The following is a 13701-nucleotide window of genomic DNA, read 5'->3' as shown; positions in this document are numbered from 1 at the left end:
AGTTCCACCTCAGCACTCAGGGACAGACGCCACAATCTCAGAGACACCCTGTCTCCTGTTCACCTCTCACCCAGACGTTCTGTGACCTGCTGCTGTGACTTCACTGCCTTCCCACACCCAGGCAAGGCCTCCTCCCACACAAAGGAAGTCCCTTTGGCGGAGGATCGCTCAGGCAAACCCATCCTTGCCCCAGTCTGTGAGAGACGTGTGTGTCGTTAGACCGTTCCCTACCTGCCTTCAGTTTTCTTCAACTCGGGGTTCTGCACCCCACCCCCCATTCCAAGAAGACTTTACCAGTCAGGCAAACCGCCCCACCCCTCCGCACACAGCCCAGTTCCGTCCCCAATGCCCCCAGGAGGATTGTTCCGATACTCTGCGCATCTTGCTTCTGGGACTCTTCTCTACAATGTCTTTGCACCCAACCACAGCTCTCCATGCCCAGCACACCAAGCCAACCCCGGAGCTTACCAGCAACATGGGCACTACCTCCAAACCTCCCTTACTTTCCTCTTTCAGACAGTCTCATGAAGCCTAGGTTGATCTCATACCACACAGACGAGGCCGGTTCTGTTTCCATAGCCTCGATTACATACAGATGTGAGCCATCGCCAACATCAACATCGCCAGCATCTGCTCTCCAACCACCACTGACTGCTCTCCCAGTTCCCTCCTCCAGGCTCTAGAGCTCTTCTTCCCACTGGGGCCAGGGGTCTGCTGCGGACTAGCTCTTCCTGTCCTAGCTCTCCCTGCCCCGCTCTCTACACCCCTGTACTCCACTCTCGACCTCTCCACTCAGGCTGCTGCATTCGGGCAAAGGGAAACCCCAGCGCACTCTGTTCACAGGGCTTGTTCTGAGCCGCAGTCACAGACTGTAAGTGGAGCACTCCGCTACGTCTGCCCTCTGCCCAGATGACTTCAGAGAGACTTCAGAGAACCGCTTCCCGGTTCTAAGGTGATGGATGTCTTCGTGTTGTTGGGAAAACCCCAGTCAGCTGGGATCTGCCCCCCATGGCTGTCATGTCTGCACAGCCTCTCCTGTCACACTGTCTGAACCGCTCCCCATTCCTCCACCTCAACAGGGCTCTACGCCAACAATGCCTGTGTTCACCACACTTTTACCTCCCACCTACCAAGATCGAGACCAATGACAACAGCGGATGATGACATGTCTCCGCTTACGTGTCTAAGTCATCTCAAGCAATACATGTTAGGTAGAACTCTTCCTTCCCGAGGTCCTCCCACTCTTTTGGGGTTCTCCCTTCTTATGGCCAGATACCTCTTTTATTACCCCATAGTCTCTATGCTGACCCGACTGGTCATCCCTTGTCCTGAGGCTACTGCAGCGGTGCCCTGCAGCAGGAATCTTAGAAGGTACTTATTAATAAAATCAAACCTGAGGCCAGTTATTGGGGTAAATGCTGGGGGACCAGAGAAGTAGAACAAGCCACAGCTACCTCATCTTGCCAGTTCCTCAGCTGGTCCTGTTTCCTCAGGCTGGATGCCTCTGAGTCCTCATCCACGATGAATCTCAGCTGAACTGCTGCTAGAAGCCTGAAAGCTTTACCAGCCAAATGCTTCTAGTTTCTGGTCTCCACGACTTATATACCTTTCTGTTTTTGCCTTCACTCCCTGGGGTTAAAAGGCTCACTTCTTGGGATTAAAGGCGTGTGTCACCATGCCTGGCTGTTTCCAATGTGGCCTTGAACTCACAGAGATCCAGAGGGATTTCTGCCTCTGGAATGCTGGGATTAAAGGTGTGTGCTACCACTGCCTATCCTCTATGTTTAATACTGTGGCTGTCCTGTTCTGCGCCGATTGACATCCTGTGTCCACGTTTATCCACCTTCCCCCAAAACAGAAAGGTTAGTCAGACTTCATCATGTGTACTAACAGCTCAGATCCACAGCCTACGACTGACCTCCTGAATGCATCCTTGCTTCCCATCCACATGCCTGCTTCAGGGCCTTGCAGCTGACCTTTCTTCTCATCATGTCTCACCTTTCTCTCCACATATCAATCATGCACATCCTGTTTCGCTTGGGTCTCTGCACAACCTATTCCATTAGAGAGTTCTTTCCTGACATCTGTATAGGCAACCCCCAACCCCACCTCTCCCAAATCTCCTCACACTACTGGCCCTGTAACCATTTGCCCACCAGGGTAAAACTAGGTAAGGGGGGGGGACTTTGCCGTTTTCCCCACCTACATCCCTAGGACCCACAATGGTATCTAGCCTGTCAATAGGTTGTAGGATCAATGGACTGAATATGGAATATGAATAGGGTTTTTAAAAAATCAAAACCAACAAAGTCCTTCTATCGATTCTCATTTGCTTATAAACCACAATAGCTTAACTGAGATATGGAAGGAAGGAAGGAAGGAAGGAAGGAAGGAAGGAAGGAAGGAAGGAAGGAAGGAAGGAAGGAAGGAAGGAAGGAAGGAAAGAAGGAAGGAAGGAAGGGCGGGCTCCCCAAAATGGCAATTATTGCAGCATGTGCAGGAAAAGACCAATGACACTGAGCCAAACTTGCCAGACTGGGGACCTTCCCATTTAAACGTGGTTTGTTAAGAAAATCCCCTTACGATCCCAACATGCTAACTAGTTTGTCCTACAACCCCTCAAAATGAAAAGCAGGCAGGTATCAACCTATGGCAGGATTAGAATGCAAAGAAAACAATTTCAAAATGGCCATGGCGATTTTCCTCAGACTTGGAGCCGGCCAGAAGTAAACAAAGGAACTCCAGGAAGTTGTGACAAGCTGCTCCTTGTCCTGTGGAGGATGTGTGCTCCCAGGCCAGGCTGGTCAGCACTGGCGGACCTCCTCAGTCGCTGAGGACACTTCTTTGCATTTCACTGTTTTTTTAAAAAAAGGAAGACAGAACCCACCCTGCCGGTTAAAGGCAGTGATAGAGGCCACGTGTCAGAGCCACAGTGGCTTGGGAAGCTGCAGCTCACTGCTTTTGCTGGAAGGCTCGCTTTAATCACAACGGTGGAGTAAGTCTGCAGAGAGTGGGCCTTGCCAGCTGTCAGGCACCTTAGGGGACAGCACCTGAGACCACCAGCCTCAGCAGCAGACAGGGTCATAAACAAACCAGGAGGGATGGCGCTGCAGGCACACCTGCAGAGGGAAAGGTTCCGCCTGCCATCTGTGACCCTCTGCCCGCCCCCTCTTCCTTCAGGGATGGAGCCAATTTCATACCCCCATAAATCCTTCCCGGCACACCCCATGGCCAGCCCTCATCTGATCACACAGCTGCTTTATCTCTCCATCACGCTAAACATCAGGCTCACTCCTCCAGCCCCTTTACCTCTCCCCCAGACCTAGGGAGGGATTAGCCAGGTCTCAGACTCCCCAGCCCACTTCCCAGATGCCAGCCGAGCCAAAACACCAGCCTCTCCGGGAGCCAGGCACACTTACTTTAATCACAGCCCTATGCCCTAGTAGCCCCCCTTTGTGCCTACAGATTGACAAAGGCACTTAGATTTCACCAAATTGCCCATATATGTGCATGTTTATGGTGCATACCTAGTGAGTTCTGTAAAATTAATCAGCAAGGTACTGTGGCAAAGGCAAATACGTTGAGAAGCCGAGGTGCTGGTCATCGCCCACTGGCATTGCGCTTTCAAGTGTTCATCGTAAGTGCCAATTACTTGAGAATTCATAAAAGATGGCTGCCCTGGTTTTTAAAAAATCATATATTCTGAACTTGATGGGTGAGAAAAGTTACCCATGTGGTTTTATGCAAGGCGGCTACATGGTTTGCTGCTCTGTACTAGCCATCCAAGGCATGTTTAAATGCATGGGGAACAGGGGCTCCAGATTAATGACTTAAGCTCGTACTACGTGCATGGTCAGTTAGCCCACTATGGAAAACGGTATTAGCCCTCCGGACGATTCAGTCGCAAAGATGCCATTTCTGGCAGGGTTAGTGAGTCTGGGAGGGCAGCAACTCTCCCTTCAAGACACCCACAGGCAGGCTTGGTGAAGGGGTCCTGGTCCTTTCTGAACTGTTTGCTTCCCAAGAGCAATGGCGTCACCAGTGTTGGTTAGGGAAGCCGAGAAGTGGGTTCCAGTCACTTCAGAAAAAGGCTGGCCAGAAGGTGTTTCTGACCAGTGCAGCTGACTACAAAATGGAATTCAGGAGTCATCTATGAAATCGCCCGTCCCTGTATCTGGGATTAAAAGGACTCTTGAACAGGTCCAGTCCTTCAGCTGGGGCTCAGTGCCAAGGGACAGAGCCTTCCCGAGACAAAGCGGGCTCCGTGTCCACGTCACTGTGCTCCTGAGCATCCAAACCTCTCCTGTCAACCGTGCCCACGCGGAACTTCCGGCCCACCACCCCAGGGGTTCCAACACAGCTCTGACAACTTGTATCTTCACTATGCATGTGGGCATTTTTTTTTAAAATTGTACAACGTTTTTAGAACCCCCCCAAGTATCTTTTACTCAGACAATTAGGCCAAGAGGTCTCTCGCTTGTATGTAGGAACCCCAGCTCCTCTGGGGTATAGGTACCAGGCAGAGCGCCATTCCCAGGTTGGAGTACCAGACAGAGCACCATTCCCAGGCTGGGGTACCAGGCAGAGTACCATTCCCAGGTCAGGGCACCAGACAGAGTACCATTCCCAGGTCAGGGCACCAGACAGAGTACCATTCCCAGGTTGGAGTACCAGACAGAGCACCATTCCCAGGCTGGGGTACCAGGCAGAGTATCATTCCCCAGGTTGGAGTACCAGGCAGAGCACCATTCCCATAGTTGGGGTACCAGGCAAAGTATCATTCCCAGGTTAGAGTGCTGCGGGCCGCAGGAATATCATAAGAACTCAGCTGGTTATGGCAAAGTCACTACCTGGAGGGATCAGGGAATTCCTCCAGAGGAAGCCAAATCCCAAGGAGTTTTTGGTGTTACTTGGCTTGTTATATATCAGCTGTATTCTGTTATGAAAATCATGTGTGCCTTCATAGTTTTCCCAATTGACTTTTCCCTAAAAAGGGCTAACAATGTGGACTGACCACTCTCTGGACCTACACATTCCAGGCATTTGGAGAACAGCCTCAGGAAAGGCTTTCTCTGGAATCAGCTATCTCCCTTGGCTACTTTCAGGGACTAGCAGTAATAACAGTCCACATGCAAGTCTCCTGATTTAAGATAAATTCCACAAGGAGACACCGCCTAGGTCAGGTGGACGTTAAGTAATAGCTTTACACAATTCAGCTCCGACCGTCCTTTCTTACAGCCTTACTAACTTTATAGACCTCTAACTCCTTACCTAATCACTTCTAGGAATAGTTAGATAACCTTCTGTGCTGACAGCTATGCTCAGCCAGAACTCCCAGTTCAAGCCTCCCTGTAATTATCATTATTGGTAGCATCCGGCCAGGTCCATCACCGGATGGAGGAAAGTACCTTATCAGAGATACCTCTGTACTCTCTAAGAACAGACTTAAGCATCCAGGCTACCTGTTTAAGAAGGCCTGGCGGATGAGCCAATTAAGCCTTACTTCCTCCTTTCTCAAACCTTACCTCTAGTTCCAGATCTCCCTTTAACTATCACCAGGGGCATCTAGCTGTACACAGGTTGCCTAGCGACTGAGCACACTTTCCCCCACCCTGCAGAAAAACGGCAGATAGCTTGGACAGATAGGAGCCACAGGAAAAAAAGAAGACAGTTTTATTTTCTCCCATTGACCTAGCAACTTACAGATTCTTAACACTTTCTACCAACCACGTTTAAGATTACAGTTGAGCACATAAGAGCCCTCTTCTTAGATATTACCTGAATTTAGCCTTTAGTTAATTCACTTCCCCATTGGTCACTTCCCTTTGGGGTTGCAAGTGATAATTAACGGTTATTGCCTCCCTGTGTGATTCTTATCACCCCTCCATTTGACCCTGGAAGCCTGGCTTTGCACTGCCAAGGGATTACTGCTTGTAAGTGTATATGTACCAGGACTCCCAGGGCACTGGAAGACGGAGAAGAGAAAAGAGAATGGAAGAACTAGATGGGTAAGAACTTGAGAGGAACAAACTGAGATGGGGAAGAAGCAGATTGAAGGGCTACAAGAGAGTACTAGGGGAATGAGATGGAAGAGGAGGAAGAGCCAGATGGGGAAGAACAAGATGAGGTAGAATGAGAAGAGATGGGAGGGGAGAGATATGGGAAGGAACAAGATGGATGAGAACCTAGAAGGGGCAGAACTAGATGAAGGAATTAAGATAGAACCTAGAGGGGGTCGCAGACAAGTGTAGAGAGAAATCAGGCTAAAGATGACCTAAATATGAGAGCAGAATATAAGCTTGTAACTGACACAGAATAATAAAGTATATGGACTAAGGAGTTTCGTGTACATAGATTCATTTCTTCCCATTAAAGATTAATTATCAGCTGGTTGTAGATTCTTCCCGGACCCTGGGAGGGGACTATCGAGGGGCTGGACCCCCATAGTCCTCGATATTAGAGTACCAGGCAGAGCACCATTCCCAGGTCAGGGCACCAGACAGAGCACCATTCCCAGACTGGGGTACCAGACAGAGCACCATTTGCAGGCTGGGGTACCAGGCAGAGCACCATTCCCAGGTTGGGGTACCAGGCAGAGTACAATTCCCCAGTCCAGTTTTTCCTCTTAGGTGCTATGTGCTGTGGCCCATATTGGCCAAGAGGCGTCAACAAAGCCAAAGTAATCAAAACTGGAAGTGAACCCAGGGAGCCTTAGGAGACTGAAGCAGCCTGGGGTGGGGTAGGGGTGGGGTGGGGCAGCGGTGGGGGCAGACACTGGGGACCCTGCAAGTGTTAATGGAGGCCCCTAGTGAGCTGGGAGATCTATGGCCCAGGCGGTTTTGAGTTTTCTGCTGTCAGAGTGCCAATTCCGGAGTGAATTCACACGCACTGAGCGTGGAAAGTGTGGCAGTGTGGACACACCCTGGGCGTCCCCTCATGAAATGCTAGTCTGGGCTACTTCACAGCAGTTCACAGAGCTGCGTTACTTAGCCTAACTCCACTGTATTGCATTTAACATGAAATTGTTAATTTCACACCTACACATGTATCTCTTATATCCTGTTCTGCCGAGCTATCTCAAACCATAACACACCCTGGCCAGTAGAAAATGATGGTGAAGAACCTGGTCTGGAGAGGAGGGGTTATCAAAAGCACATCTTTGCTGGGCAGTGGTGGCGCACGCCTTTAATCCAAGCACTGGGGAGGCAGGGGCAGGCGGATCTCTGAGTTGGAGACCAGCATGGACTACAAAGGGAATTCCCGGACAGCCAGGGCTACACAGAGAGACTCTGTCTTGAAAAACAGAAAACAAAACCAAAAAGCAAAACACCCAATCCACAGAGAGGTGCATCTTTGACTCAGCACCTGAAAAGCAATTTTAGATGTGCTAAGGCAGGTGACCTAAGATGCTTTTGGGCCACTCTGTCAGTGTGGCCTTCCTAAGCACCCTCCAGAGGTGAGTAACCGGGGGACGAAAGCAGTGTTCAGGGGACTTCTTTGTTCCCTACTGCTTTATTTTAGGGGAGCCTGGTGCTTTCCTGGACATGCTGCATGTACCATCAGCAGGGAAGGGAGACCCTTCTCTTGAAAATTCGAAGAGACTCTTTGCTTCAGTCTTCACAGCTGAAAGTTCATCGCTCCACTCAGGGCCACAGGGAGCAGGGACTCTGGGCACAGGCCTCTCCCCACTAAGGGGTCCCGGTCAGTTAAGGGTGGCCCTGTCCGGCAACAGCCACACCTCTCAGCTGTAGGCCGGGGACTGCACCTGTAATTAGAGAATTCGAGAACACCAGCTCCAGAAGTTAAGCTTGTGATGCCCTCTGGCAGCAAGAACAGATCCATCAGAATCAAAAGCACATGCAAACCACATTTTTAAAAATAATAATTCAAAGGAATCCAAGTTCTTAAAAAAGGGGGGTTGGGGTTGAGGGGTGGCTGGGGAGACGGCTCAGCAGTCAAGAACAATGGCTGCTCTTCCAGAGGACCCGGGTTCAGTTCCCAGCATCCACAGGGCGGCTCACAACTGTCTGTAACTCCAGTTCCAGGGGATCTGACACCCACGGCAAAACACCAAAGCACATAAAATAAAAATTAACTTAAAAAGGAAAGGAAAAGAAATTCTTTTTCGAAACTGAGCACACGCTAGTTCTGCTCCCGCCTGAGGCGGGGATTACAGGTACAAGATGAGGTCACGCCAAGCTTCCGCCTTGCTGCAGGGCCCTCTCTGCTCCACCCCTTGCTCACTGGGATGCACCAGCCACTGGCCAGAGACTCCAGGACCACAAAAACGATATGCACCTGTGGTGTCTGCCATGATGTTAACTCCACAGCATTCTATGCAGCTTTTTAAAATGCTAACGCTGCTGCTTTCAGGAAACCACAGAAATATTTTATTCTAATAGTCTGTCAACATTCCAAACACCAACTGGAGGTAGCCCAGACTTTTTGTCCAAAATTCACTAAAACGAAACAACTCTGACATCAGTAGTTTTGGAAATAAGCTTAATTTTATTTAGTTTTTATTTTTTTTTAAATAAAGCAAACGTGTCTAATTCTTACAGACTAAGTATGTGCCCTAGAGGGTTGAGTTTCAGGGTGACTACTTGGCAAAAAGGAGGGACCCGAGAGCTCTGGCAGGTCAAGAGCCAAAGCTGAGCTGAGGTTTAGGGCCCTGTCTGCTCTGTGAGCCTGGGGTCAGCAGAGTTCATAATTAGCCAAGATCTAAGGGATTTCCATCTTGAGACAGACAAACTGACTGTTTTCACCTGAAAGGAATCACGCTTTCCCTTCGCTCTTCCGTAAACGATGTTGGGGGCCCCCCCGTTCAGACCCCAGGCTAGTTAACAGAGACACCGGCGAGTCACTGAACAGAAGGAACCCCCACCACATTAAATCACACCAGCAACAAAACAATACCAGTTTTTAAAACCACAAACGGCAGAGGGAGTTCTTAAAGTTAACCATCTCCAAGCCAGGACGGACAGACCCACAGCCACTGAACTTGTGTGTCTCCTTCTCTTTTCGCTCTCGCCTCGTTATCCGTGAAAGCAATGAAGTGCCATGTCAGCAGGAAACCAGCCAACAGGGCAGCGAGTGTGAACTCTGGGTCTATACACGGTCAATACTGCCCTGAAGTCTGGCTCCTGCCGTCCTGTCCACAGATGTATTTATTTCCCGCTACCCTGCCCTTCTCCCACAGTCAAAAGGTCAGGAAATTACTTTTCCAGTTTTACCAAATTCAACACCTACAAAACCTTTTACGGGCCAGTCCTTCTTAAGATCTGTTCCAAACAAAAGGTGATAATTTAGCCCACAGGAAGGAAGGAGTGCCAAGGCCCACAAGCCACAGGCAGGCTTTTATGAGCCTCACTTTATATTCTAGAGAGACCCACCCCACGGGTGTCCTTTCAGGTGGCAAGAGTTAGCGATTCATTTAGTTCCTTTTCACCCAGGGTTCCGGCACCTCCTTCACTAGGGAGGGGAGATGCTGCAAACGGAACTTGTTCAAGGTACCTGCTCTCAGAGGTGAGGGTGGAATCTCTACACCCCAGCAGACGCTGGCCAGGAGGCAGCCCAGAGGAGGGCAGGCCTCCGGTCACGTGATGAAGACATTAAGCAAGTGAATTTACACACCTCTTAGGCTAGAAAGACCTGGAGCAGCTGCATAAGACCCTCATTCAGACGGGAAAGGGATTGTTCAAGGTTGCTGACCCGGGACAGATGAAGGGTGGTTACCCGCTACTCCCCACGCTGTTTACAAACAAGGGCTCTCTCTGTGCTGTGGGGATCTTAAGGTTTCCTGGCCTAGGTAACACTGTGAAGGAATTTAGAGAAACGAGAATTACCCACAGCACCGCTCCATCCAGGACAGAGCGACAGCTGGAGGGTGGGGCGGGACCATCTTGGCTGTTTCTCCCGAACAGAGGTCATTCCATTTGGGATTTATTAGTAGAACTAGACCTATCCTGTAACACATCCCCTTCTCACAATTGGGTGGGACACTCCAAGTCTACTGCTGAGCCACAGACTCTTCACAGGCAAGGCGAGGGCTTCTGAGGTCTCTTTTCAACTTTTGGATTTTTAAAAAATTGGCTTTCTAGTCCTTTAGAGTTGCCAAGGGCTTCAGCAAACACATGCTACTGAAGCATTCCGCAGAAGCGGAAAAACTTCTGGTAGTAAAATGCGACAGAATACCTTTCATAGAGAAGGACCAGAAGCCACCAAGACCCACCACCACAACAAAGGCGCAGCCCGTCACTTCAACATTAGTTACTACACAATCATAAAATTCCCAGAGCAAGGCATGTTTACTGAAGTCTTTGAAAAAGGAAGAAAATAGGCCTGGAAATGTAGCTCAGCGGCAGGGTGCCTACAGAGGACACACAAGGCTGGAGTTCGATCCCCAGTTTGTTACACACACACACACACACACACACACACACACACACACACACACACACACACAGCATGAAAACTATTTTAAAAATAAATTTAATAAGCTACATGTGTTGACAAAGGCCTATAACTGGAGCACAGTGGGAGGTGGAGAGAGGTTTTTGTTTGTTTTAAAAGGCAGGGTCTCACTGTATCTTCTGCGTTGACCTGGAACTCCATATATAGACCAGGCTAACCTTGAACTTGCAGAGATCCACCTGTCTCTAACTCCCAGGTGCCGGCACTACAGGCATGTGCTACCACATCTGGCACACATAAGAGGTTCCCTGAAGTCAACATAATAAAAGCCATCATTGCACGCTACATTTTAGTATCAAAAGAAAGACTAAAAAGGTGTTTAACATGATGCTTGTCAGCCTCCAACCAAGAATATCCAACAGTTATACCAGAATTGACTGGCAAAATCCTGTTTTACCATCTACCTGTACATGCCCTAAGGTTTTTAATGCCTGGAATAAATTAGCAACAGTCCTTGTATTTACTAATACCCAGTGTTGCTTGTAAAAACCACCTGCTTTTATAAATAATAGAAAATTTTATAAAGAATATTTAAACAAACAAACAAAAAAGAATATCCAATGGTGTGTTCCCGACAACAAAGCTGAGCTCACACCACCCTCGGTCTCAAGCTTTCCTTTTCTAAGATTAAAATTTTCATTTTAATGAATTAGTGTGTGTGTGTGTGTGTGTGTGTGTGTGTGTGTGTGTGTGTGTGTGTGTGTGTAGGTCAGGACAGCCTGTAGTCAGTTCTTTCCTTTCTACCATGTGGGCTTCCAGGAATCGAACTCAGGTCATTAGGCCTGGCAGCAATGTCTTTACTTATCAGCCATTTCTATGGCCTTCAGCCTGGTTCTCTAAGACAGTCACAATTCCAAAGGCACCATAAATAAGCCACCCTGCATCCAGCAGTTCCCTCCAGTGAGTAAGTCTGTAAGGAAGTTCTGTAAACTAAAAACCCGGCGCACGATGGAACATCTCCTTGTGTGTTTGCATACAACCAACCTTAACATTTATTAAATGGCCATTCCACCTCAAAGCACTATTCAAACACATTTTCACTGCAGTATTCACAATAAGCCAAGAGGTGGTAATAATCTAAATGCCTGTTCATCCCATCCAGAGATAAATGGTTAAATAACGTAGCAGTATATACAATGGGTTATTATTCAACCTTAATAAAGAAGGAAATCAACATGGGATGAACTTTGAGAGAGCTAAACAAAATAAGCCACCCCCACCCCACCCCCTGCGTGCACACACACATACACATAAAAAAAAAAAAAAAAAAAAGAAAGAAACGAGCCAGGCGTTGGTGGCGCACGCCTTTAATCCCAGCACTCGGGAGGCAGAGCCAGGCGGATCTCTGTGAGTTCGAGGCCAGCCTGGGCTACCAAGTGAGCTCCAGGAAAGGCGCAAAGCTACACGGAGAAACCCTGTCTCGAAAAAACCAAAAAAAAAAAAAAAAAAAAAAAGAAACGACTGTACTATTCTTTATATTTATATTGTTGTCCAAATGCATCAGTCAAAGCCATGGAAACAGAAAGCAGAATGGTGGTTGCCCTGGGCTGGGCTGGGGCAGAGGGGGGGAAGGGAGAGTCAATTATCATGTGTGGTGTTCGGATTTTGCAAGGTGAAAATGTTCTAGAGATCCAGCATGCATATAATCACTGTTACTGTGCTTTACACTAAAAAGTAGCTACGGTGATAAGCTCTAAGTTTTGGGGTTAAAGAGCATTTATTTGTGTGTATGGGGTGTGTTCACAGGCCACGCCACCTATGTGGTCACGGGACAGCCCCCACGGGTGGGTTCTCCTCCCACTGCCGAGTGGGTCCTGAGCCTCGGCCGCCCAGCACCTTTGCCTGCTGAACCATCTCACAGGCCCCGCATCCTGGGTTCCGCCGCAGTGACAAGAGGTACCTGGAGAGGTAAGGGATCCACTTGAACTGGGTTCCCAAAGTCTGGGTTGAGCTGAGGAACATCCCCCCAAGTCTTTAAAGAGGGAACCTCACCACTGTGACAAAGGAAACAATTAGCACATTCACAGGACCCGATTTCAAGGCCAAGGCCAAGGTTGCCTTTGCTCTGCTTCTCCCTGTGCAAGGCAGGTCCCACACACTCCAACTTGTTAAGTAGTGACTTTAACTGACATGAGCACTAACGCATTCCTCTAAGCTCTTAAACAACAACATTCTAAAAAAAAAAAAAAGAAAAGAAAAAAGAAATAAAGATTTACTTATTTTTATCTTATGACTATGTGAGTGTCTGCATGTATGTATGTATATCACACGTGTGCCCAGTGTCCACAGAGGGTGTCAGATCCCTTGGAACTGGAGTTCCAGGAGGTTGAGATGTTGTGGAATATTAGTTGAAGATGTGTTACATTTGTTTAGGCTGTGGAACATTTGTTTAATGATGCAAAGATGTGTTGCATTCTTTTATTTATTATTATTATTATTTTTGTTTTGTTTTGTTTTTGTTTTTCGAGACAGGGTTTCTCTGTGTAGTTTTGGAGTCTTTCCTGGAACTCATTCTGTAGCCCAGGCTGGCCTCAAACTCACAGAGATCTGCCTGCCTCTGCCTCCCGAGTGCCGGGATTATTGGCCTGCGCCACCATGGCTGGCTTCTTTTATGTTTTTTTTGTTTAACTCTGTGAAGTTGTGTTGCTTTGCCTGCCTAAAACACCTGATTGATCTAATAAAGAGCTGAACAGCCAACAGCAAGGTGGGAGAAAGGCTAGGCGGGGCTGCAGGAAGAGAGAATAAACAGGAGGAGATTTCTGGGAAGAGAAGCTCAAGGAACAAGAAAGGAGAAGAGGAGGACGTCAGGGTCAGCCACCCAGCTACACAGCCAGCTATGGAGAAAGAAGTACAGAAAGGTATATAGAACAGAGAAAGATAAAAGCCCAGAGATAAGAGGTAAGTGGGATAATTTAAGAAAAGCTGGCTAGAAATAAGCCAAGCTAAGGCTGGGAATTCATTATAAAGAATAAGACTCCATGTGATTTATTTGGGAGCTGAGTAGCGGGTCCCCCAAAAAGCCAAAGAGTAATAAAAGCAACCAACTACATTGTGAGTCACCAAGCGGGTGCTGGGAACTGAACCCAGGTCCTCTGCAAGAGCAGCCAGTGCTCTAAACCACTGAGCCATCTCCCCAGCCTTGACAATAGTGTTCACAACAAACACTTACCATGTCTATAATGCAATCGGCAGGAGCCCCCGCCCCCAGACATCTTTATGATTAGACCC

At 48.4% G+C, this 13701-nt stretch overlaps 1 protein-coding gene across 1 annotated transcript in view; it reads right to left on the bottom strand.

Moving 5' to 3' along the window:
* The window catches only part of Spred2 (sprouty related EVH1 domain containing 2), a 107524-nt gene that overhangs the window by 31673 nt on the left and 62150 nt on the right, over positions 1 to 13701 (bottom strand). The window lies entirely within an intron of this gene.

This window comes from Peromyscus maniculatus, chromosome 10 (assembly GCF_049852395.1).
Source record: "Peromyscus maniculatus bairdii isolate BWxNUB_F1_BW_parent chromosome 10, HU_Pman_BW_mat_3.1, whole genome shotgun sequence".
NCBI lineage: Eukaryota > Metazoa > Chordata > Mammalia > Rodentia > Cricetidae > Peromyscus > Peromyscus maniculatus.
The sequence above is the reverse complement of the archived record's forward strand: the minus strand, read 5'-3'. Positions and strand labels throughout refer to the sequence as shown.